The 26,618-nt window shown below is 39.4% G+C and overlaps 1 protein-coding gene and 1 long non-coding RNA gene across 11 annotated transcripts in view; one reads left to right on the plus strand and one right to left on the minus strand.

Annotated features, from left to right (window-relative positions):
* Positions 1-26,618, plus strand: part of PTPRT (protein tyrosine phosphatase receptor type T) — a 1,205,819-nt gene that overhangs the window by 740,150 nt on the left and 439,051 nt on the right. The window lies entirely within an intron of this gene.
* Positions 16,251-26,618, minus strand: part of LOC143690556 (uncharacterized) — a 122,087-nt gene continuing 111,719 nt past the window's right edge. The window contains exon 5 of the long non-coding RNA XR_013179156.1: positions 16,251-16,353. This is a non-coding gene — a long non-coding RNA (uncharacterized LOC143690556). The remainder of the gene's footprint in view (positions 16,354-26,618) is intronic.

Raw genomic sequence — 26,618 nt, forward strand, 5'->3', positions numbered from 1 at the left:
TACTCAATCTGGTATTTATTTTGAGTGAAGTTGGACATCTTTCATATTATGCCAATACAATTGAATCATCCAGCATTACTCTGTTGCTTTGAAATGCCACCTTTAGATTCTGAATTTTTATTTATATTGTGTTTGGCTTCCACATTTCCTATTCTGCTCTGTATTTGCCTCTGTGGTCTTCCATATTTACAGCCATCACCCCTCCCAGGTAGGATAAAAGAGGCACCGTTAGCCTGTATCTGACTCAGAGGGGGTCTTCAATTTCTCAGGAAGGTGATTCGAAAATTGCTGTCCTTTTCATTTACTCTTTCAACCTGGTATCTCATCTTCATCACGAGTCCAGCTAAAACACCTTGAAGTTTTTGTGCTATTGCAGGTTTCCTCATATTTTTCTCTTAGTCATTTCAACAGAGAGCCTGTTGAAAAGAACGATCGGTATATCAGGAGAGATTGTGGTGGTTATGAAGGTTTGAGATCAATCAGATTACCCAAGAGAGGGTTGTCAAATAATGGAAGAGGACTGAGGAGGAACCTTAGGGAAACTCAACTAGTCGGGCAGGTGGGAGACACAGGAAAACAAAAAGAACTCAAACGTGTAGATGTAGAAGGCAGAGCTTTGCTTCTCTAGGGAAGCGAAGGCAAGAAAGGGTTTGCAGAAGACAGGCCTAGTCAGCCAGATTCCCATTCAACAACCAAGGCAACAGCCCTCTCAGAGATATCAGGAAACAGAACTTTGGTCAAAAAAACTAGACATGGCCACAGTGTAATTTGAATCCAATCTCCTGATTTAAGATTCAAACTTCTTTCCACCACAGATGCCGACAAGAACACCACAATCCAGCCTGTTAGACCACATAAGTTTTGACTAACACATTTTGCACAAGGGGAAAATGCACTTAGTCAAACAAAAAAAATCTCTGTTTAGCCACCCATTTCAAATTTTTATAGAAAATTGTGTAGGCAGCATCAATTATGCTTGGGCAAATTTAGACTAATTAATGGGTTGACTAAGATAATTATTGAAATTTGTCTATGGATGAAAAGAGAAAAGATGAACCATTTAAACTGCTTTTTGTGTGTGCTTGATGACTATTTCTAAAAGAATGGACCCACTGGGAAGTGTATGAAATGGGAGTGGCCCAGCTTTTGGCAGGGTATGGGGATAGAGTAACAAGGCAGATGTTTTAATAAACACACCAGGATTAATGCCTTAAAAAGTCTAATATGCATAAAGACATGACCCACACCTTCTACAGAGAGAGGTCGTTTATTGAAGGTCAACAATGTACTAGAGTTTTTCCAGATGTTTCATATATGTGATTACTTTTCATCTTTAAAAAACATCCTATGAAAAAGGCATTTGCATCCCCAATTTACAGTTAGCGCTACCAAAGGATAAAGATGTGAAGTAGGTTACCACTGCAAACAACCAGTAGCAGGGAACCGTGTGCAGTTCCAGTGCTTATATCCTGTGCACTGTATCTTTTTATAAAGAAGGTTCCTTGGGTGGTGTATAGCTGGTGTTCTTTAGAGAAACAATCAACAGGATATATTTTTTTTTTCATTATTTTTATATATACATATATATGTGTGTGTGTGTTTTTAAGGAATTTGTTCACTTTTATTGCATGATTTGGGGGCCTGGCAAGTCTGAAATCCATAGGGCAGACCAGCAGGCTGGAAATTCAGGCAACAGTTGATATTGCAGTCTTCAGGCAAAATATTATTTTCAGGGAAACCATGGTTTTTCATTCAACTCATTAGGTGAGGTCCAACCACATTATTGAAGGCAAGTTCCTTTACTTTAAGCCAGCTGATTGCAGACATTAATAACATCTGCAGTACACCTGCAAAGCTGCATGTTGACTATCACTTGACCAAACAACTGGACTCCATAGTATTGCCAAGTTGACACATGAGATCAACCATCACAGCGGATAATTTACTTGTCCCAATATGGAGGCTGTTGCTTAAACCAGACTTGGACTCTTTGGAAAATGCCTTAAAAAATCAAGTGTTTGACACAGAGTACATCATTCTGTTTCCTTCTAGTCACACCAAAATTTCGAAAAACGTTTACTTCATCATTTTCATTCCAAAGTTCTAAACGTGGGACATTTCCAAAAATTTGAACTACCTTTAAAGGATGAAGCTTGGCTGCACACTGAAGCAGTTTCAAAGCTCTGGGAGTCAAGGAGTCCTCATTGACCCAGTTTGAACATGTGCCCAGGCAGGAGACAGCATGGTTCAAGACAGAGTGGCTGGGCTTTGAACCTAGGAGGAAAAGGCCTTCTTCTGTGGCTGAGTGGTCTTGGGAAAGTCATTTAACTCTTAAGAACCCTTTTTCACCTGAATGAAAACCCATCACTAAATTTAACCAAAAGAACAATTGTATGGCTGATTTGAAAAAAATTAGGGAGAGGATTTGCCTTATATCTCTCTCCTTCACTTCTCCTCTTCTTCTTACACCCCTGCTTTTCTCTTATCTTTCTTTACCAGAGGACTCTGAGAAGTGGGAAGGGTGGTCTTGGGGTATGTCTAATTTTCCATGACAGGCTCTTAGTGACCCCGCCTAGGTCACATACCTCTGTGGTAAGGAACTTTAGGAAGTTATTGACAATCCCCCAGGATAACATGGAGTAGGAGAATAGCATTTCCCCAAAGCAAGGCATATAGAGAGACTAAACAATAGCTATCCACTATGGTTCCAAAAGTAGTCCTGAAGGTAAACTTCTACACTTGATTGTAAGTGTAAATGATAGTGCATAGGAAGTGCTTAGCACACGGTAATTATTTAATAAATGTGGCATGATTTTCTCTTGAGGACCAGTCCACAGTCCCCTCAACTTTACAAAATCTCAAGCCATTCACAGTTCACGCCTATTTCTGATCTGGAGCAAAAAGTCTGATCTTTGTCTAAGTGCTTTTGACCAAATTCCAAATTAGTCATCTAATGAATTACTAAGATATGTCCTTAAGATAAAATAAATCAGGAAAAATCAGGGTCTGGGTCTTTTGCCTTTGAGAATCTCCTAACCTAGAACCACAGTTTTCCACCATGGGGTTGAGATGCTGTCTGATCAGTGGGAGAGAAGGCAGTGGGGTCACACAGCTCATTGGTGGAAATCGTAACTTAAATACAACATTTCTCCCCCATTCTGCTGGTGAGGACTGCTACTATCAACGGATCTTTACACAAAATTGTAGTCAGAAGAATAAGCGGGTCTTCTTCACTTGACTAATCCAATTAGTTAGTGGAGGTCAGGTGGAACTCACTTCCCTTTGGACCTCAAAGGCAGATAGTGGAGGTAAGGATATGCCTCAGTTTGTGGCCCCTGATCAACTTGGTTTGCAAAAGATGTCCTAGTTAATTCGTTTAATCACCCCCTTTTATTTTTGATCCCTCTCCCCTTTCCTTTCCCCACCTCACTGCACTTTAATTGTGCTCAGGAAAAATGTACTTTGAGTATTTTTAATTTACAAAAACGAATAGCTCATGCTGTTTCATCTCTTTTTTTTTACCCCTCATCAATCTATTCTTAATTTCTCCTTGGTTAGTATATGTACATCTGGCTTATGACTTATAATCCTTGTGTTGTATTCTGTACTTTTTCTTACCTCCCCACCATTACATTTGATATCCCGGTATCCTTCCCCTCGTGGAGTTCTGTGAGAAGTTCTTTGGATTATAAATCAGAAACGGAATCGCTGGGTCGTAAGTTGTAAGTATTTTAGTTTGTCTAAGTACTACAGATTGTTCTCCAAAATGGCCGCAGCCCTCTCCAGGCTCAGGAACTCTGTGCCCCACGCTGCTGCCCTCAGCGCTAGCTTTCTTATTTTTTGCCAGTCCGTTAAGTAGTGTAAAGACAGCACATTGTCTTCATTTTCATTCCCCTAATTAACCATGAGTGTAAGCAGCAATCCAATGCTGTCTTGGGTTTCCTTTCTCTTCAGTGGTTTATTCACATAACTTCTGCCTATTTTTTGAGGAGTTCCTGCCTTTCTCTAAAATTTTCATGAGTTGCGTTTCTAGAAATTATTCCATTTTAGATATTGCAAATATCTTTTCTCAATCTGAGCATAAACCTGTTCTGTCATTTGGGATAACACGTCTCTACCTGTTTTTCTAACATTGAAAATCACATACTATTTACTTATATGTAAAATAAAGGATCTATTGCATGCTCAGTGTATGCAAAACCTTTAAATATCTTTTCAGTTCTTTCGTTTTACAGTGTTTCTGCCATACATGCGTAGAGAATGTAAGTCACACTGATTAAAGGAATAACTTGGGTGGAAAAAGGTACAGACTACCATTTAAACCTGCGTTTAATGTTTGACTTTCATTTCAGTAAGTTGGTTTTCACTTTTCTGAAATTCTTGCTTACTCTACAACTTTCCAGCTAGCTTCCTAAACATATGGTGCAGTTTTTTAAAATAAGTAATAAATTTCTGAAGCTCAAAATTCAAAACCCACTAGAGGATATACAATAAAAAGTAAGTTTCCCTCCAGTCTGTGTCCCTCGGCTGCCCAGTTCCCTGCCATGCAGGCAGTCAGTGCAGAATTGGTTAGTACAGAGTATGCATGTGTAAGCAAATATATATGTATAGCCCCCACCCACCATCTTTTTAAACGAAAATGTTAGTAGGCCCATTGCTTAGTACTTTATTTTACTTACCAGTTATTCTTGGAAATCATTCAGTTACAGAAATAGCTTTTTAGGGCTGTTTTAGTGTTTCATCATATGATTTAACTTAATGGATCTATCAGTCCCCTCCTAACAGATATATAAATAGTTTGCAATACTTGCTCTTAAACTCACACACATACATGAAATAATGTTTATATTAGCAGGAAGAATTCGTAGAAGAATTGTTGGTCCCAGGGCGGTTGCAGGTGTAATTTTCATAGATTTGCCAAATTATCTTTTCCATAGAGATTGTATCATTTTGCAGTTCTTAAAAGCAATATATACGAGTGTCTGTTTTCCCTACATCCTCACAAACTATATCATACACCTTCTCGTCCTCTTATCTTATGGTTAAAATTTTATCTTTATCTGGCACTGTGAATTAATTTGAACACACATGATATGATTGAGTCATTTATGCTTTTCTTCCCTGTGAACTAGTTCTCTTTCCCATATTTCTGTTGAGTGGTTGTTCTTTATGTTATTGATTTGTAGCAGTTCTTTCCATAATAGGAAAATCAGCTCTTTATCAATGATGTGGGGTTTTTTTTTCCCCCAGTTTTAAAGTCTTCTTGACTTTACAGTGATTTTAACCACACAGAATAATATTTTTCTGAATATTCTGTGTTATGCTTAGGCCTGCCCCAGGATTATAAACAATAATCTGTCCTCTTATCTTATGGTTTTATCTTTTTTATTTTGGGCCCATGTGAATTTATGTGAGGTGTGGCTCCAACGTGCATTTTCCCCCATATCTGGCCACCCAGCACTATTTACTAGTCAAATTTTCTTTTTTTCTGATTTGTATTCCAATTCAATTTCACAGTATTCTAAATCCATTTATGTGTTTTGATCTATTTCTACATTTTTTGCTCTGTTCCTTTATTACTGGAACAGAATCACACAATTTTATAGACTGAAACTTGCAGAACTAATCCACCTAGCTGCCTCCTCCCCAAACTTGCTTTTTTCCAGAACTGTCTGGATGGTGGTGTTCCTTTTCCATATAACATTTAAAATCATCTTGGCACTCTTTTGGGGATTGCATTAAGTTTCAATTAACCGAAGAAGTACTTGTATCACATCATTTTTCTTTCGTTTTAAATTTTTATCCCACTGATATGTACATAGCGTAAATGACCCGATTATTCTTCAGTGTATGTTATGAATAGCGTAGGTACAGCCCCCCACTTCTTACTCAGTGGCAATACTTTTTTACCTGTTTGTGTTCACTCCTCTATTTCTACATGGGCAACCACTGGTTCTGTGTGAGTTTTCCATTATCCATTGACTTCTCACTGAGAAAGATGCTTTAGCCCTCCCTGCACCCCCCACCCAGCATTCAGTGGGCATCCTTCCCATCAAGTTATATCCTAATTTGGGGTAAGCCGATATGCAGTTTTAATAACATTTTGACTGTAAATGGCATTCAAAACTGAATCATGCAGCAAATTATGGTTATTTTCCTTGTCCACAAAACTATTGTCTTCCCTGAAGCTAATATTTGCCTCGTTTAGGGCTTGTTTTCATTTTTATTACTAATTCAGCCCAATTCTGTGCCAATGATCTAAACTCTGAAGATATTCAGATGCCCCAGTTACTCTCTCATCCGCTACAGAAACCCTCCCGGCACCTCTGGCCTGCTCTCCACTGGGCTCTGCTCACTCTGCCTGCAGCTCGGCTGGCATCCCGACATCTTGGTTTACCAGCAGTCCAGGGGTTCTCTGGGCTTCACTCCCGTGTTCGCATCCTCTCATCTCTGACCCACCCTGGCTCATTCTGCTGCTCCACTTGGAGGAGCCCTTCCTAATGTAGCTTCCTAACAAGGGTGCAGATGAGGTCCACAGGAAAAGACCTTCTCCAGTTGACCGTTGGGTGACATTAGTGATTTGATGTAAAATAACCTTCCTTCCTCACTTTGGGGCTGCTGTTCCGATAAATGCCAGGATCCAGTGTTGCCTGGGAGAAAAATAAAGCTATTCTGATTCTTGACCCTTTGGTTATAACATGATCACCCTGCCCCACCACCCAGACTGTCATATCATTCCAAAACTTCAAAAGTTACATACTTTCTAGTAGATACTTTTTTTTTTGCTTGGGCAGGCACGGGGAAATGAACCCAGGTCTCTGGCATGGTAGGCGAGAACTCTGCCACTGAGCCACCATGGCCCACCCAGTAGATCCATTTTTTATCTCTGACCTTGGTCGGGTACATGGCTAAGTGATTGGTTCTGGCCACAGATGCCCTTCCCTTCTAGGAAATTTTATCTGTTTTCTTTTTCTGGAAATTCTGTTATTTGGGTGCTAGAATTGCTGGAGTGATCCTCTGATATATACCCCTTGTCCCTATCTTTTGAATTTTTGGTCTGCTTTTCAAGAGATTTTCTCAACTTCATCTTTTAACCCTTCACAAAAGTTTAACTTCCAAGAGCCCTGTGTTTTCTGGATGATCTTTTTCTTAGCCTTGTTCTGTCATGATAACAACCTCTTACCTCTCTGGAGATGTTAATAATAGTTGTTTTTAAATTTTTCTTCACCAAACATGGTCCATTTCTTTCCAGTTGCTTTGGACTGCTTACTTGTTTTGATATCTCCCCTCCCTCCCCTGGTGTCTGTATCTGGTAGAACTGAACTAAGACCAGGCTGAAAAGCATGGGGTAGAATACAGGGGAATGAAGAAAATAGATATATAGAAATTGAGCAGTCATTTAAGCAGTAGGATATATTCTTTTTTAAAAGTGATGAGATGCTCAAGATCAGAAACACATAGTAGAAGCATAATCTTAGAGGAGAAGTGCATAGTAAAGGAAAAACCATGTTTGAGTTTTTTGAAACATACAGCTATTTTTCTCCTGCTCAAAAGTTTAGCAAGTGTTACCAATCCTGTGTGCCCCATTTTCACATTTCCCTCAGGCCTAGAACCACAATAAGGGTTTGCCCAATCCAATGACTAGTCTCAAGCTCCAAAGTCAACATCCTATAATTACTATTGTACCTGAGGATCCAATAGCGAGCACTACCTGGTCCCTGTCTCTGAGCTCCCATTGCCATGAGAAGATGGATTGGGCCATAAATAACAGTCCGGCAGTGTTGGTAAAATAGAGGTTTGTGTGCATTGCTGTGAAATGCCAGAAGAGAATTAGAGAGAAAAGTTCACAGGGCTGGTGACATTTGCACCTTTTGTTGGATGAATGAGTTTTCCAGGATGGAATGGGGATCCAGGTGCAGGAGGAGGATGCTCCAAGGGGAACGAGCAGTGGGAATAAAGGCGTTGGCCATCTGAAAGGCTCACATGTGGGGGTAGAGCGGGGAGAGGTGCCATGTGTTTGGAGACGGGGCACACGAAGGGGCAGGATAGTACCAGCTCGGCGAAGTAGCCTGGGTGACTCGTTAAGAGATAAAGACATTTACATTTCATGAGAGGAATGAAGGGGAATATCAAGATGTCCCTTTCGTGGCCAGTAGTCTCACCTCCTCTATACTGAGCAATACTGTTCCCGGTGATGGCCCATGTTGGTTCCCATGGGACGTGATGTGCAATGTTTCTGAGTCGCCAATTAATTCCACTAATTTCATTACTGATAATTAGCAAAACACTCCTCTGATTAAGGGTCTGGGGTCAAGAAGCTCTTACACTGTTGCATTTGCTGAAAAATAAGTCCCTTGCTATGGAGCGGGTTAATGTCTGCCAACAGGGGACATGATTTAGCCCCAAAGTCTCCGTAGCTTCTCCCTTTCTCCCACGAGCACTACTCTTGAGAAAGGAGCAACAATCTGATATACAACATTTTTCAGCTTCCCTAGAAGACTTAGGGAAGTCCTCCTTCCATACACAAAATCTCCAGCCAGATCCTCTCGAACCTGGCTCCACCATTTACCTGCAGTGTGAGTTCAAGCAAACCAGTGGTTTTTGTTTTGCTTTTGATTTCTTATCTCTTTGCCTCCTTTTCCTCATCTATAAATTGAGAATCCTAATCGTCTTCTTTGGGATGTTATAGACAATTATGCCTGGCATCTGGCGCATACCCAATAGCCATCTTTATTTTATTACTGTTGATTTCAGGTCTATGGGGAGAATCTAAATAGCTGGATCAGCAGGCCCTGTTGGTACCATGCATTATGGTATGAACCGGAACCCGGTCAGGCATTCATCTCCCTTCCTTTGATTCAGAGGTTAGTGCAGAGTAAGGCATTGCCGACAGCTGTACTCTGCTCACCGGATGGGAGGTGCCAACGTTACCTCGTGTTGCAGCCCCCATATCTCACACGGGGCCTGGGCAGGGGCTGTGCTCAAGAGAGACATGTTAAATGAGTAAAGAGACAGAGAGAACTGAACTCAGAGGCAGGCAGCAAAATGTTAGTTATTCCCATTTCAGTTTAAAAATAAAACCGTAACACTTGAGCAGATTCACAAGAAGTTTATATAGTAACGGAGTTTTTTAAATAAAGGACTCAACACCCAATACATTGCTATAATTATTACTGCAGTTACTATTTTACCTTTGCAAACAAATGTATATTTTTGTAAAAAAAATAAATAAACCCACTTCAGAAATAGCCAGTCCTCTTACACCAGGGGCCCTTGGGGACTGCTCCAGAGGTACCACTGTCTTCAGTGTAAAGTTTATCTTTGCAGGCTCCATCATGTGCATTTCAGACAGATATATATGTTCTGTAAAACATGTCATATATGAGTTTTAAATGACATTTGGTAAAAGTCTAGAACTTTTTTTCACTCAGCTCTATTCTTAGAGAAATTTTCAACTCTAACTACAAATGCACCCAATTCTTTTGATAGCATAATACTGTGTAACAATTCACATAGGAATAAACCATAGTCAGTCAGTCATTAGTCCATCAGTAGACATTTAGGTTGGTTAAGAAGTATTGTCATTACCCAAATAATGCTTTAAAGAGCCCCTAACAACCCGTTTCTGGACATGCAGGCTGAGTGTTTCACTTGTGCAGCCATTTGTAAGTGACGTTTTATATTTTTCTAGGTCTCACCAGTGGCTGTCCAGTGGGCCTCTGCCATCTTACACTTCCCCCAGTGGTAAAAGAGACGTCTCTGTCTCCCCACCTTGAACAGATTTTATATTACAAGAGTTTTTTTTCATTTGGGACAATCTGGTGGATCAAAACTGGAATTGCATCGCCCCAACTAGGAAAGTAGAGTATTTTCTCAGGTGCTGTGATATATAAGGCTTTATGCATGTTATTTAATTTTGAGACAACCTGACGCATGCACAGTTACTGTCTTCATTTTATGTACCTGTAGCTGGAGGTCAAGAGTGGCTGTGATGGGCTCATAGGCCACGAAGGTAATAATGATAAAATGTTCACACACAGGGGTGTCACTGAGGCAGATGTCTCCTGACAGATGTGCTGAGCTTCAGAAGAGAAGGGTTGGGAAGTGAAAGTAGAATAAAACTCATTGATAAGAATATAGGCATTAGATAGCCATCAGTTCAAACCTAGAGTTCCCAAATTGCTAGCTGTCTGACATTTAATCTCTTGGGAATATCGTTTTGACTACTGTAAATCAGAATAGGACTTATTCCGTAGGAGATAATGTACAGGGTAGAGGCGGCATTTGAGAATAGTTAGCTGCACTTTTGATTTGAAAACAGTCTGACTGGCATATGGGAAGCTGCTGCTGAAATGGTTAGATGTCACTACACTCAGGTCGCTATGGAGAGATTGTGAGCAATAATCAGACTACCCAAGTTCTGGTGAGTCCCATCAGCCTCCCCTTGGTGACAGCATACAAGGCAGGGCCTTGAGGATTCCTGATCTGGTCCAGGCACTCCCAGTAGGCACTGGGGCTCCAGCTTCCAGCCATTTCCCAGTCAACCTCATGATGTAGAGCTCCATTGTGAGGACCATTGTGGGCATTGTCTGCCTTGGTCTACCGACTCTCACTCTGACCCAGTACCTGCCTCAGTCCATGAGCTCCTTTTCTCCCCCAAAGCTTAGCACATGTGGTAGTGGCCAGGGCAGGTGTGCGTTACTGAGTGCTGTGTGCTAGGGACCCTGTGAATGGCTCCCCTGGTACTTACTAGCAGGGTGGCTTTGGGCAGGTTCATTAACATCCTCCTGCCTCTGTTCACCCATCTGCTCTGTGGGGATGAACACAAGCCTTTATCCCAGTGCCAGGTACAGCATCAGTGCTCAACAAAATACCCACTCTTATGTTTCTTCGTCCCTGTGATCACTTTCTGTTGGATGTGTGATGGTGACCCACTTGAGGAAGAAATTGAGGCACAGTGAGTACATGGCAACCAAGAAATAGAGACACATGCATCTGTATGAGCTCTAGAAGGTAAAATAACTGAAGAGAGATAGCAGACATGGCTTTCAGCATCGGTCACCAGTGATGATGTTAAGAGATGATGAGTCAGTAGGTGTGGTTTTCGGCACCCCAGTTCTGAATCTTGTCCATAGTGGCTTTGTCTGTAAGATGCTGCCCTAGGGGTTGTAGAAACCCATAGCCCCTCTCTGTTGTTACCAGTTTGCCGAGGACTCAAAAGAACTCTCACTGCTGGACTATGTGGCAAAAACCTCCCAAGGAAGGCACTGTAAAGGCAGCAGCAGGCACACAGCCTGCCTGATTCTCTACTGGACTCTTACCATCGCTGGCCTAAAGGGAGGAAATGCTGACAGGGCTCTACTGACTTGGTCTTTCTCTTTCTCTGACCCACCCTCTCCCATCCTGCCTCTCTTCAGTATACCATGTAGAGCTCTATGGAAACTGCACATGCAGAGAGGACAGTAGGACAGGAGTATTCACATATTCTCAGTTTGTAGGAGCCTGGGGCCCGGCCAAGCATTAGACATTCACTCACCAGAAGGCAGCAAAAGCTGCTACTCACTGGGCATCTCAGTGCCATCCTGAGAGCCCTTCACCCCATGTCTCCCGCACCATAACCATGAACCCATCTACAGCCTGTCCAGGCTGAGCAAGGTCAATGCCTTCCCCAGTGGTAAGCTGTGGGCTAATGGCTGCAAATACTTATAATCCAGATGGTTTCCTGGCATCTTCCATATATTAAAGCCTTTAATCCTCACAAGGACTCCTTGAGGTAACTGTTACTACAATTCATCCAATTTTACAAACGAGGAAACAGAAGCCCTGAGAGCTAACCTGCCCAAGGTCACAGAACTAGTAATGGCAGAGTCAGGATGACAACCAGATGTTTGGTGCCACAGTCCATTCTTTCTGCCACGATGCTTCCCATAGACCAGCTAAGTGCACAGGCAAGGCCCAGGTGCCCACCAGCCACCAGCTCCGGGCCTAGACCTTGCTTCCGGGTACTTGATTGACTGAAAGGCACCTTGATGCCCAGTCAGCACCTCCTGTGGCCTTCAGATAGAAAAGCATGGTCTTCTCGAGGCACACCTCGCTGCCCGGCCGAGGACGGGCCCAGGGAAGAGCAGGGAGTGTTCGGTTACCAAGTCTGTCCTGGAAGGAACCCGGAGGTTTTGGAGCAGGCCAGCCCAAATTGCTCTGCTTGATTTTCTGGAATCAAATTAGGCTGGTGAATAGGCCAGTAGCGTTTTCATCAATTTCTCAGCCTTCCCTTGGAACTGAGCCTGATTTCCTTGGCTTCCCGCAATGCTGCCTGCTGTTTACTGAGCAAATCAGCTCCCGAACCAGCCCCCTTGCAGAAGCCTTCAGTAATGCAGCAGGGCAACGTGGTGGAGAGAAGATTACAGGTATTAGAGGCCATTTAGGATCATTTAGAATCGAGCTGTTTTCTGAGTAGGCAATTAATCCAGTTGCATTAAAGAGAGCTGCTGGAGCTGCTATACCTCTCCTGCATTAAGAGGGGAATTTGGGACACTTCTGTTAAAAGGATTTGCATTGCTAGCTATTGGGGCTTAGCAGGGCAGCTGCAAGCTTCTCCTCCTGACCTGTATGTCTTCTTGAGGAAGGAGGAAAAGGCTGTGATGAAAGGATATGGTTTGTATCTGCAGCCTATGTCCCACTAAGCTTAAATACCTCCTATAGCCTCAGGCAGAAGTTGGAGGGACTGGCTGGGGGCTGAACAAATCTGCTTCATCAAGGTCTTCTCCTTTGAGATGGAACTAACCATGGCTGTTGTATAGAATGGAGAGAATGGGTCCCCAAAGGCACTTTTAAAAGGATGCCATTTACTGAACACCTACAATGAGCTGAGAACTTATGCAGGTATTACATCAGCCTCACAATTAACCCTATATGTAAGAGCTATAAAGGAGAAAAGGGAGACTTAAAGAACTACGCACACCTGGGACTTGAACTCATGGCATGCTGAGTATGCCTTCCCTCCACCCCCACCCCAAGCTTCACTTCTCCTGTACCCAGGGGACTTCATTCTTGCTTTGGGAGCCTCCCCCGTCAGGTACCTAGGAGGTCAAAGGCCTCGTCATGCCCATCTTTCTAGTTCTAGCATCTGCCAGCCAGACAAAGAACTGCTCTCCAGCTGATACGTGCTTGGCCAAGTCTACTTCCTTCTCTATACCTCACAGTGGAACTAGAGGGTTGAATGCCATGCCGAGATCCCTCCCAGTTCTGACATGGCTGCAGCTCATGAAAACTGAAGACTGTCTCCGTAGAGTAGCTGTATACCCCTGGCAGAGGCCAGTGGCCCTTCATTCTGTACTTGCCCTCTGGCATGTGGCACCATCTTGAGTAAGTGCTCAAAGTCTGGATTCTACTGATGTCCGCTTGCTCTCACAGATGGCTCCTTCCTGTAGTAAAGTACCAGGGACAGCAGCCAGTTGGCAGGAGGCAGGCAGTAGGTATTTGCTAAGTGAGTGCCTATCAAGTGACTGTCAACAATCTTTTCATGCCCCACTCCCACAAGCAGTGAACCACGCATATCTACCATCCCGAAGTCAAAAATCATAAACAGAAGATACTCAATTTCAGAAACCTCCTTCCTTCCCAAATCTCTGGTGATGCTGTTTTGCCTATTCATAACCATGCCCCACCCCCCTTCTTTTTAGTTAGAGAAGTTGTGTATCCATAACCCCTTTTAACAGAGGTAGAATGTCCTCCGTTCACATGCTACAGGTGAATTTTCAATCTTCTATCATCTTTGTTTTGTTCTTTTGAATATAAAAGAAAGATATATTCACAGCAATATACTAACATTTCAGAACATCACAGCCTAGAATAAGAACATTCACCCCTGAAGCAAAACCACTGCTGGTACTTCAGTGCATATCAAAGTCTCTCCAACTTTCAGATTTTGTTACCAATTCTCCGAGTTTACAAAAATGCCATGTTCAAAACCAAGGGTAGTGCCTGCCCATGTTAAAAAAAAAAAAAACCCACCAAAGGTAGGCAAAATCTACATGCCACCAACAGGTGGTGGGAGTTATACGTGGCCATTTGGGTCTCAGAGATGGTCTATCAAGTGTTGCCCTGGAAGGCGTGGGGCACGGTGACACAGGGAAGTTTCTAGGGCTGCATTTCTCCAAGTATGATGCAAGGGCCACCTGCATCCACTTATCCTGGGTTCTCCTTACAAAAGCAAGAACTACAAAAGCAGGTCCTAACCTTACCCCACCAGATCAAAAGCCATGTTTGCGGAGGCACAATTACTGCTAACTTGGAAGAATGCATCCCACCTTTCTATTTCTCTCTCCTTTGGCCTTGGGTGACAGCTCAGGGTGATGCTGCTTTTTCTTACCATTGAGGAAACTGCAGTTGGCCTATGTACTTAAACTTGAGCAAGTAAATTTGGAATCAGAAAAGGTCAGTGCTGTTTTACTCAGAGGGTTATAATGGAACAGAGAGAGAGAGAGGCCTTGGACTCCCAGAAAAACAGATATTTTCAAAACCTAGAAGGGGGAAAATCAATGTGCTCAAGCTTTCAACGTCCTTTTCCCATAAGCCTGATCCTAAAAGTCACCTCCTTTTAAAAGCTTTCCCCAATGTCCTCAAGAAGAGCTAACTGTTCCCTCTTCACCACTCACCCAGCAGTTGATATCTCCCTCAATTATAACACTTAGCACATTATGTTCTGATTATCTGTGTTTCCCACAAGGCTCCCCACTTCTTAGTGATTGAAAGCATATTATAGGGCCTGGCACACAGCAGGCATGCAGTAAACTGAGGAATGAAGAGCTGGATGAGTTCGTATTGCTTAAACTCTACATTCTCTGGAAGGTGTGGTACCCCTCCAAAAAATATTTTCAGGTTCTGCTGTAGCGAACCACTTCTAACTTCTCATTGATTCCATACTAACGACCTTATTGGCCCATGTCCATTCCCTTTCTTTTCTCAAGATAGACGAAGTCAATGGCTAGAAACAAACAGCAAGTCCACAGCATCCCACACTCACTCATCCACTAGTAACTCAGCCCAGGCTTGCTCTGCTCAGAGACAATGAAGGTTTCTGTCAACACTTTCAAGCTGCCATCAGGGAAAGAAATGGAGGGACAAGAAAGCACAGAGCAGGAAAGTGAAATTAACCCATTTTATGGTGGCTCAGGTACTAATATTGCATGGAAGGAAAGTCCATTTCCTGCTCCAAATAATAAACCTATCAATGCCTCTTTACCCTAACAGATTGCTCAGGAGTAATGATACTTTCTCCAAGACTTTCAAATTTTCTTTGAGCTGGCAGTGACAACCATCATTAGACTTCTCCTTCTCCAGTGTGGCCATTCTTGTTTCTCACTTGCAGGCACAGCTCCTCTGACTCGGAGGGTCCCGGGGTCCTCTCCCTGCTATTCATTCATTGAGGCTTCTCAACCTCAAGTTACCCTTTCTTACCTTGGCAAACAGACCCCATGGCTAACATTCACCTTTGGGTTTTGCCCTTCCTCTTTTGAAATTGGGAATTCTATCCCATTGGCCTTTACTGAGGACTGACAAAGTGCCATGCCCGGTCTTGGATACTGCCCAACTCTTTCTATCACTGAGGACACTGCATCTGACTTAGGTACTTAAATTTGAGCAAGTAAATTTAGAATCAAAAAAGGTCAGTACTGTCTCATTTAGAGGGTTATAAGCTTATTTAACTTCTTTCTATAAGAGCTAGACCTTGCAGGAAGCATAAAAGGAATCCCAAAGACATTTGTGACAAACTGAGTGACAGGTCATAAAAGGAGAGTGGCCAGGTTTTATGAACAAAAGGTCTGGGTACAAAGCCTGACAGGAGAGATGTACTTTCTAGGAGCAAGGGTCCAGTCGATTGAAAAAATGAGACTGTTCCATAAAAAATCCAAGAAACATGGCCACAATGCTGAAGCATTTGGGGTAGAGACATTGAAAACTGTACAGTCTTATAATGCAATTGACCTTATATCTCTACATTTATATTTTAGATATTTACCATATGAAGGATCAGATAATGCATTTTTTTAATTATAATGAGGACCACTTATGGCATTGGTCACTGTAAGGATGATACTCAGAGTCACATGTAATATACAGATAATCCAGCTGAGACCCAGACCTGAGATATCCAGGCCAGAGACCTCATGAGTGGTAATGGATACAGAGGTTTCCTGGACTCCAGGCAACTGGGTTTGAGTTAAGAGCACTTATCTTTGCCACATTTAAGATAACTTACCTTTCATTCACCCATCCATCCAACGGCATGCAGTTATTGAATTTCTCCTGTAGGCCAGACACCAGGAGGGCAGTTGGAATATGATGGTGAACCTGAACAGAGAAAGAAAAGCAACATGATGCTATGAGACCAGTTCTGAGGTCTGTGAAGGGTATCCAAGCAAATGAGATTTGGGCTGAGTTCTGAAGGATAAGCAGGCATTAAAAGGCAAAAGTGAGGGAATGACGTTCTAGATGAAGGAAACTGCCTCAGCGAAGGTTCCAGTGGTGGGACAAGCATGACATATTGCAGTAATAGAAAGAAGACCAGTTTGGGTAATGGTACAGAATCACAGGAGGCTACAGGAACCAGATCATCGGCTTAGAAGGGCCATGTTGAGCATTTTGTGTCTAGCCTAAGAGTGACAGGAAACCATTGAAGTATTTAAGCAAAAAAGTGACAGTGTTAGCTTTGCGTTTAAAAAATATTCTACATTCTACGAGCTGGAACTTGGAATTCATTTTCCTTAGAAATAACTTAATAAATGGTAGTCCTGTGAAGCCAGAAAAATGCTATTAGCACAATGTATCCAGCTAAACAGCTTATTGAAAACGGGCCTTGGTTGCTAACCACCATTTATAACTTGGTTTTTCTATGGAAATGCATTCCAAGTTCCAGACAACCTAATTACAAATGACATTTTGGGGGACAACCTATAATCTATTTGGACTTGTGAAAAGCCTCCAACATTTGCTGGATCAAAGGGTGTTTTAAGAAAGGTGAATAACAGACTTCTGATTTTGAGAGGGCAGAGTAAAGATCTTTCTGCCCCCTTCTGCTCTCAGAAATTATCCGTCCCTAAAAGAAAAAACCATAAATGTAATGCAGGTGTTATGGTAGAACTAGGAAGAAAATATGCTGAACAATAACCATGAGGAAGGGATGCAGTGTGTAGAGTTGATTAAGAGCAGTGTAGTCAGATGCTGAGAGAAGTCATTTGTGGCTGCAGACCTCAAAGTCGGCAGGTAGTTCGCCCACTACCTGGGTCGCGTATCTCAGTGGAAAGCCAAGAAACCATTGATGTCAACCTCGGGGATAGAGCACATGGAAGAGAAGCAGTCCTTAGAGATGATTTATCATCAGAGAAGCAAAGAAATAACAACTGAGTAAAGAATCAAGGAAGCAATCCATCCGTGCATCAAGGTAGAAGAGACAGCATATTGTGATATTGATCTTTTCTGGCTAAAATAAAACTTTTTTTTTTTTTTTTACCATGAAGATTTGCACTGTGAGTTGAGGGAAGATTTCTTCTAAGAGCATGCATTGCTTTGTTCCATTTTCCATAAAACCTATAAATAACTAATCCAGGTGGAACTCAGGTTCATGTGTCAACTTGGCCAGGGTATAGTGTCCAATTATTTAGCCAAGCCAGCCCTGGCCTGATTTTTACTGTGAGCATATTTCCTGGATTTAAATCATCAGTCACTTGATTGTTTCTATGGCTGAGTACATTTACAATCAACTAAGGAGACTACCTTCAGCAATAAGAAAAGTCTCTGCAATCATTTGAAGGCCTTAAAAGTAATGATGATTTCAGCAGTCAGCAAGGAGAATTTCTACACCCTGCTTCAGCCACCTTCATCAGAAACCTTCATCAGAGTTCCCAATTTGAAGCCTGCCCTATGGAATCTTGACTTGCAAAATTCTCACAACTGTGTAAGCCAATTCCTACAATAAATCTTAGGACGTATATAACAAATATTATAATACTATGTCAGTTCTGTTTCTCTAAAGAACCCTGACTAATACAATGAGCAGTAGTAATTATATGAAAAAGGAACAACTACAGGTTCTACACAAAGATAATAGAAGAAAATTGGGAAAACGAATTTGGTGGAGGAAAGTAAAGAACACTTGCTAGAAAATATTGCTATAGACAAAATGAAAACTGTGACTTAATATCACGACAAATAGAAAAAGGAAATTAGCCATTACCTCTTATACTAAAAAGTTAACACAGACATAGATCAAGCAGGGGAGAAAATATCAGCTTGCTTAAATTAGGAATGGGGTGGAAGAGCAAAATAAAGCTATCACCAATATGAAGGAACAGTAGAAGCATCACAAAACAGAACTGGCACTCCTAAAAATATTAAGGAATGTGAAAGAGTAGAACTGTACAAAACATATGAAAATGATAAACTACAAAAGTAATCCAATATAAACATCATGGGTGGCCCCAAAGAGAAAAACTGAAGAAATACAAAAGAAAAAAATTAAAGCTATAAAATGAGAATACACTCCAAAAATAAAAAGGAGATCTAAATCTGACAAATGAAAGAACATACTGTGTTCTAAGAAAATATCACTTAGAATACTCAAAACTATGTCATCATAAAAATGTATATAAAATTTAAAGAATCCTTTGGTAGTGCAAACATATCAAATGACCAATAAAAGACAATAACAGTAAAAGACTTTTCCACAGCAACATTAAATGCTACATGGCATTAATACCTGTGTTTTAAATATTATTATTAATATTAAATATTAATACCTGTATTTCAAAGAAAGAAAGTTTGACCTTCAAATTTGTAACCAGCCTAATTGTCATTCATATATAAATGGAAGAGGGGCATATTATTGAACACACAATTCCAGGACCACAGTCCCATTCCCATTTCTGTTAAATTATTGGAATATAATCTTCAGCCAACAACAAATAAATGGATTCAACGTTCACACCCAGCTTTTGGGCTACAGGGTCTCCATTCAACTTAGGGTCTACATACTCCAACTCTTAGAATTTTGATTACAGAAGTGGAAATGTGGAAATTACCCAACTGACTTTCACCAAGTCCAATATGGAAAGGAAAAGTAGCTTTTTCTAAAAATCCTCCTCTAACAATCACTTACATGCTGTAAAATGACCACAAATGTACTTTTAAAAATTAAGCTTGTGTAATTTTAAGGGAAATCTTCAGAAGACAAAATTTAAAAGGGAACCAAGAGAAAAACAAACAAACAAAAAAGGGAACAAAGAGCAAAGTGGTAGGTGAATGAGAAACACTGCTTGTCCTAGGGAAATATCGTAATAAAAGGAATCTAGAGCCTGAGTTTTCACAGTAATGTGGGAAGTTCAACTGAGTCCCCACCTTCAATAAACCCTGAGCTCTTAGACAGGTGTACCTTCAGTGAATAGCTGAATAAGAGAAAAATGGCTTAAAGCATTTAAAGAAATAAATGATGGCATAAGAGGTCAGGGTGGTACCAAACTTGAATGAAACTGGAAATCAGTGACAGGATTGAAAAAAACTCACAAAATGTGGGAATTAAACAATGCAGTCCTAAGCAATCAATGGGCCAAAGAATAAATCACAAGGAAAATTAGAAAATATATTGATGAATGAAAACAAAACACAGCATACCGGAACACAACACTTCAAAGACAGTGTGTAACCGAGGAGATAAGGTTTTAATGAATGATTATGATTCCCGAATCATTATATAAATTTCCCATTTTTCTTTCTGGTATATTACAGTAAAGAGAGAAAATACCTGAACTACAATTCAGCTGCCCTGATAATTTCTCCCTTTATCAGGTCTTTCTTTTAAAGTTACTTGTAAGGGCAAAGGCCCTAAAGCTAAGGAAGAATTTGAATCTGCCATTAACTAGTTTAGTCAAAGAAGAGCAAGCTAAACCCCAAAGTGAGCAGAAGGGAGGAAATAATGGAGATTAGAGTAGAGATAAATGAAATAGAGAATCCACAAAACTAAAATTTTGTTCTTTGAAAGTATCAATAAAATTGACAAAATTTTAGCTAGACTGAAAGAAAAAGAAGAAAGAACAAATAGCAAAAATCAGAAATGAAAGAGGAAACAGTACTACCTTATCATACAATATGAACAAATACACGGCAACAAATTTTACAACATAGGTTTCTGAAATGGACAAGTTCCCAGAAACACACAAATTACCTAAAATGCCTGGAGAAGAAGTAAATCTCATTAGTCCAATCACAAGTAAAGAAGTGGAATCAGTCAGCAAAAACCTCCCAACAATGAAAAGTTCGAGAAATAGCTTTACTGGCAAATTTTACCAAATATTCAAAGAAGAATTAACCTCAAACCCTCTCAAACTCTTCCAAAATACTGAAGCGGAGGAAAGCTCCCTAATTAAGTCCATGTGGGCAGTATCACCATGATACCAAAACCATATAAGAGATCTCACAAGAAAAGAAAATTACTGACATGAAAATCTGCAACAAAATACTTGTAAACTAAATCTAACTGCACATTAAAAGGATTATATACCATAAAAGGCACTTGTCCCATGAATGCAAGGGAAGTTTGACTTAAGAAAATCACTATTAGACAGAACATTAATAGAATGAAAGAAAAAAAGCACATCTCAAGTGTCACTGCAAAGGCATTTGACAAAATCCAGCATGCTTCCACAATAAAAACACTCAGAAATATAGGAATAGAAAGGAACTTCTTCAACATGTTAAAGAACATGGGTGAAAACCCCAAAGTTAACATACTCAACAGTGAAAGACTAAAGTATATTATGCCCCTAAGATCAGAAAAAAGATAAGGGTGCCTGCTGTGACCATTGCTATTCAACACTGTACTGGACATACTAGCCAGAGAAATTAAGCAAGACAAAGATAAAAGGCACTCAAATGGGAAAAGAAGAAGTAAAACTATCCCTATTCACAGATAACGTGATCCTATATGTAGAAAACCAAGAGTTTCATGACTGTTACTAGAGCTAATAAATGAATCTAACAAAGCAATGGAGTACAAGATCAACAAGCAAAAAGTAGTGGTGTTTGGATGCACCAGCAAGGAGCAATCTGTAAAAGAAATCAAGAAAATATTTACAATAGGAACTAAAAGGATAAAGTATCTAGGAATACATTTAACCAACTATATAAAGGAAATGTACACAGGAAACTACAAGCCATTTCTGAAATAAATTAAAGATCTAAATAGAAATTTATTTCATGTTTATGGATTAGAAGATTTAAGATCATTAAAATGCCAATACTACCCTAAACCATTTGCAGATTTAATGTAATTGCAATAAAAATTTCAGTAGCCTTCTTTGCAGAAATGGAAAAGCTAATCATAAATTCATGGCAAAGAACAAGGAACCCCCAAATAGCCAAAACCATCTTAAGTCATTACAAAGCTATAGTCATCAGAACACCTTGGTAGTGGCACAGGGCTAGACATAAAGACCAATGGTACAAAATTGAGGGCACAGAAATAAATCCATATACCTATGGCCAACTAATTGATTTTTAATGCAGTTTTATTGTGATATATTCACACAGCATAGGGACCATATGAAGTATGCAATCACTAGTTCATGGTATCATCACATAGTTCTGCATACACACCTATGATTAAATTTAGAACATTTTCATTACTCCAGAAAATAAAAAAGAAAAACCTAGTCCTCCCTTACTCCTTATTCCCCCATATTACTGACCCATAATATTGGTGTCATACATTTGTTACTGCTGATGAAGGAGTATTAAAATGTTACTATTGACCCTTGATAAGTGTGACAAGTCCACTCAATGGGAAAACTGATATCCACAAGCAAAAGAATGAACGCAAAAGAAAAAGTTTGAGGGCCTTTCCTCAAACTATAAACAAAAGTAACTCAATAAACTGAACTATAAGAACTAAAACTACAAAACTATTAGAAGAAAACACTGGGAAATATCTTGAGGACCTTGTATGAGGCAATGGATTCTAAGACTATACCAAAAGTACCAACAAAACAAAACAGATAAATTTTAGTTCATAAAATATAAAAAACTTTTGTGCATAAAAGGGCATTATCAAGAAAGTGAAAAGAAACCCAATAGGATATGAGAAAATATTTGGAAATCATTTACATGATAAAGGTTTATTACCCAGAATATATAAAGAACTCTATATTCTCTAATAAAAAATCAGCTGATTTTGAAAATGTACAAAAGATTTGACTAGGCATTTCTCCAAAGAAGATATGCAAATGGACAATAAGCATAGGAAAAGATGTTCAATACTGTTAGCCATTAGGGAAATGAAAATCAAATCCACAACAAGACTTCGCTTCACACCCACTAGAATAACTAGAAAAAGGAAAACAACAAGTACTGGCAGGAAGTAGGAATCCTGGTACATTGGTGATCAGAAAGTGAAATGGTGGAGGTGCTGTGGAAAACAATTTGGCAGCTAAACATAAAACTACCCTATAATCCAATCACACTTCTAAACAGCAGGAGGGAGAGCTTCATGAAGGTAGAAATTAAATTTTGAACTACATCTTGTAAATTGTTAATAAAAACTAATTTTACAGTAAAAGGAATGTAGAAAACATTTTCTATGTGACTCCTAATATATGTATGGTGATCATTTTAGCCTGTTTTCTACATTCTTCATTATTTCTTGAATCCATTTCCCTCTTCCTTTTGTGAATTTCCTCCTTTCACCTCTTTTACTTAAGGCATGATATTGAGAGACTAAGGGCTAGTTACAAACATTAAATAAATTTTGTACTAAATGGCTCTATTCTCTGACAGTATAGATTCAGTACAGCTATTAGAGATGGAGGAAAATGAGAAAGAGCCTTTTTTTATTATCATATCTGGAGAATTGGTAGCGATATTACTGTTATTGTGAGATTGCTAAGTATACAGTGTAGAACAAAGCAAATGGATGATTATGATATTATAATTCTATTATTCCCTTGTGTCCTTGAGGACCAGGATTGTTGTTGAAGCAATACAGATATAAGAAAACAAAAAACTTGTAGCCCTTAATTTGAATAGGAAATGTTATATCAGCTCAAGAGATTTTATTTTGAAGTCATGAAATGGCCAGAATTGGCAAGGCAAGAATGAATCTTGTTGAATTGGGATCTGAGTTGTCATATGTAGACAGAGACATAAACGTAGATGTGTATATATGGGGATTAGTTTTCATACATGTATTTCCAAGCCCTGACTGCTGATTAGACTGAGAAGCAATGGCACCCCAGTAACAAAAAACACAGCTACCACCTAGAGCTTGGTTTTTAACTATCCTTCCCCAATAAGAGGGTACAGAGAAGTGGCTGATTCCAGAACAGGGGCAGAGAAAATGCCAGATGAAACTACAGCAAGTCTGTAGATCCAATTAGCTGGGGGTTTTTTGTTGTTGTTGCTGTTGTTTTTAACAAATAAATTGTATTGGAAAAAATAAGAGGACAGTATAATGGAGAGAATCTATAGATGAGAAGATAATTTTTTAAATTGAAAATAAAAACACAGGAAAACAGTAGTGTTTGGGGATGATCATGTGGATGATAAACCATATATAAAAGTAGTAAAGCAGTATAATAAAAGGACGTTGGTTATTTTTAGGAAGAAGGTAGAGGATTTATGACTCGGGGCTTCTGGGGTGGCTAGCAAATTTTATTTCTTGATCTGAGTGCTATTGCCAAAGGTATTAATTGTGCAAAAAATTCTTAAAGTCTATTTTTGTCTTATATAGTTTTCAGTATTTGTACTATATTTTGTGATAAAAAGATGTGTTTTTTAAGGTGCATGCTCTTTACAAGACATACCCCAAACATAAGGATGCGAAGAGATTGGAAGTAAAGAGATGAGAAAATCAAGACAATTTTTTTAATGAAAAGGATTAAGCTATTATGGGCAAAAACTAGCCAAAAAAGAACCAGTGTAGCTATATTAATATCAGACAAAGCCTTACGGCAAGAAACATTATTTAAAAAATGAGACACTAGATGATGAAAGGATAAATTCTCTAGGAAGTTGTGATAATTCTAAAGTGGTATTCCCCTAATAAAGTATTTTAAAAATATAAACTAAAACTTGACTACATTGGAAGAGAAAATTGCATCACCATAGTGGGAGATTTTAGACATATTTTAGGAATTGTCAAATCAAGCAATAAAACATAATGGAGATTTAAGAGATTTGAAGATACAATTAATAAGCTCTAATTAACATAAAGAATCCTGCATTCAGAAATGAGAATATCCTTTCTGAACACATGGAAAAATGATAAAATTGGCCAAATACTTAATGACTTTTAAAAAAGAATGCACAGTAAAAGAAGAAAAGAAAGCAACAAAAATATAACTATTTAGAGATAGATAAAAAGTAGATACACATATATTTTTAAAGTTCCAAATAACTTCAAGGACTAACCTTAAAAAAATACATTAAATTAAAATTTACTTGGCTGCTACAAATAAAGCTGCTATAAGCACTTGTGAACAGGTTTTCGTGTTAACAGTATGCCTGCAGAAACTTGCATATGAAAGTTCACTGCAGCTTTATTCATAGTAGTCCCATTCTAGAAACAGCCTAGCTATCCTTCAGGGGGTAAGTGATTAAATGAAGTGGTACATTCATACCGTGAAACACTGCTCAGGAATGAAAAGCACAAACTACTTCACTGATGCAAAAAACAACCTGGATGAATCTCCAGAGAATTATGTAAGGTTTTTTTTAAGTCGATGCCTAAAGGTTGCACTCAGTATGATTCCATTTATATAACATTCTTGAAATGACATGATTATAGAAATGGAGAACAGATTACTGTTTGCTAGGGTTAAGAGGGGACTAGGGGATGGGAGGAAAGAGGGTGTGCCTGTAAAATGACAACAGAAGGAAGGGGTGCTTGTGCCGAAGGAACGACATCAACGCGTAGCCTGGTTAGGATGTGATACTGTAAGTTTTCCAAGATGTTACCACTGAGAGAGCTGGATAAAGGGTACCCTGGAACTTTCAGTATCATTTCTTATAATTGCATGTGAATCTACAATTATCTCAAAATAAAAAGTGTAATATACTAGGTATAGAAACACACATTAAAAACTCAAGATCAAAATACGTGGGCTGTATCTCAGGAACATGGATACAAAAGTCCTTAGCAAAATATTAACAAATTGAATTCAACAGTGCTATTGAATTATGCAACATGACTGAGTAGAATTTATTCCAAGAATGCAATGTTGATTCAAGATTGAGAAAACAACGTGATGTACCATGTATTCTCAGTTTGACTGGCTAAAGAAGAAAATTCATATGACTATATGAATAGACATTGAACATCATTTGACAAAATCCAATACCCACTCATGGGAAAAAAAAACCTCAGTAAACTAGATATAGAGGGGTACGTCTTCAAATTGACAAAGAACATATACAGAATCCTAAAGGCAATATCATACTTAATGATGAGAAACTAGATGTTTACCCCTAAGACTAGGAATCAGACCAGAAGAGGAAATAAAAGATAGAGTGGAAAGGAAGGAATAAAACTTTATTCACAGATGATGTGATTATCAATGTAGAAAATCCAAAAAAATCAATGGAAAAACTCTTGAAACTGAAAGGAAGATTGCAGGGTACAGGACTGATGTACACAAGTCAGTTACTTTCCAGTACCCTGGAAATGAATGATTAGAATTTGTAATTAAAAACACAAAACCATTTACATTAGCACCCAAAAAAAATGAGATGCTTAGATGTAAATCAATGGAATGTATACAAGTTTTGTACAAAGGAAGCTATAAAACTAATGAATGAAATCAAAGAAGATCTATATAAGCGGAGATACATTCCATGTTCATGGTGAGGAAGAGAGAATATTATTAAGCTGTCACTTCTTTGCACCTTGATATATACATTCAATGCAGTCCCAATAAAAATTCCACCAAGTTACATTGCTGATACTGACAAACTCATTCTAAAATTTATAGGGAAAGGCAAAAGACCCCAGATAGCCAATACAATACTGATGAAGAAAAAAGTTGGGAAACTAACACTGACAGCAATACCTACAATGAAGCCACAGTAATCGAGACAGTATGGTATTAGTGAAAGAACAGGCAAATAGAGCAATGGAAAAGATATCCCAGAAACAGACCCACATAAAGTCAACTGATCTTTGAGAAAGGAGCAAAGTCACTTCAGTGGGGAAAGGATTGTCTTTTCAACAAACTGTGTGGGAACAACTAGGCATACACATGCACAAAATTACGTGAAAGTAGATAACAGACCAAAATGTAAAACCCAGAACTATAAAACTTCTAGAGGATAGCATAGGAGAAAATCTAGGTGGTCTTATATTTGGCAATGACTTCAGAGATTCAATCTCAAAAGCAAAATCCACAAAGGAAGAAAAAAATAAAGTTGGTCTTCATTACAATGCTTTGAGAAGAATGCTGTGAAGAAAATGAAATACAAGCCACAGACTGGGAAAAATATGTGTAAAACATATCTAACATTGGTCTTGTATAAAAAATATACTGAACTTTATGAGTTTTGTATAAAGAAAATAACCCAATTAAAGAATGGACCAA

Source organism: Tamandua tetradactyla, chromosome 1 (assembly GCF_023851605.1).
Source record: "Tamandua tetradactyla isolate mTamTet1 chromosome 1, mTamTet1.pri, whole genome shotgun sequence".
Lineage (NCBI taxonomy): Eukaryota > Metazoa > Chordata > Mammalia > Pilosa > Myrmecophagidae > Tamandua > Tamandua tetradactyla.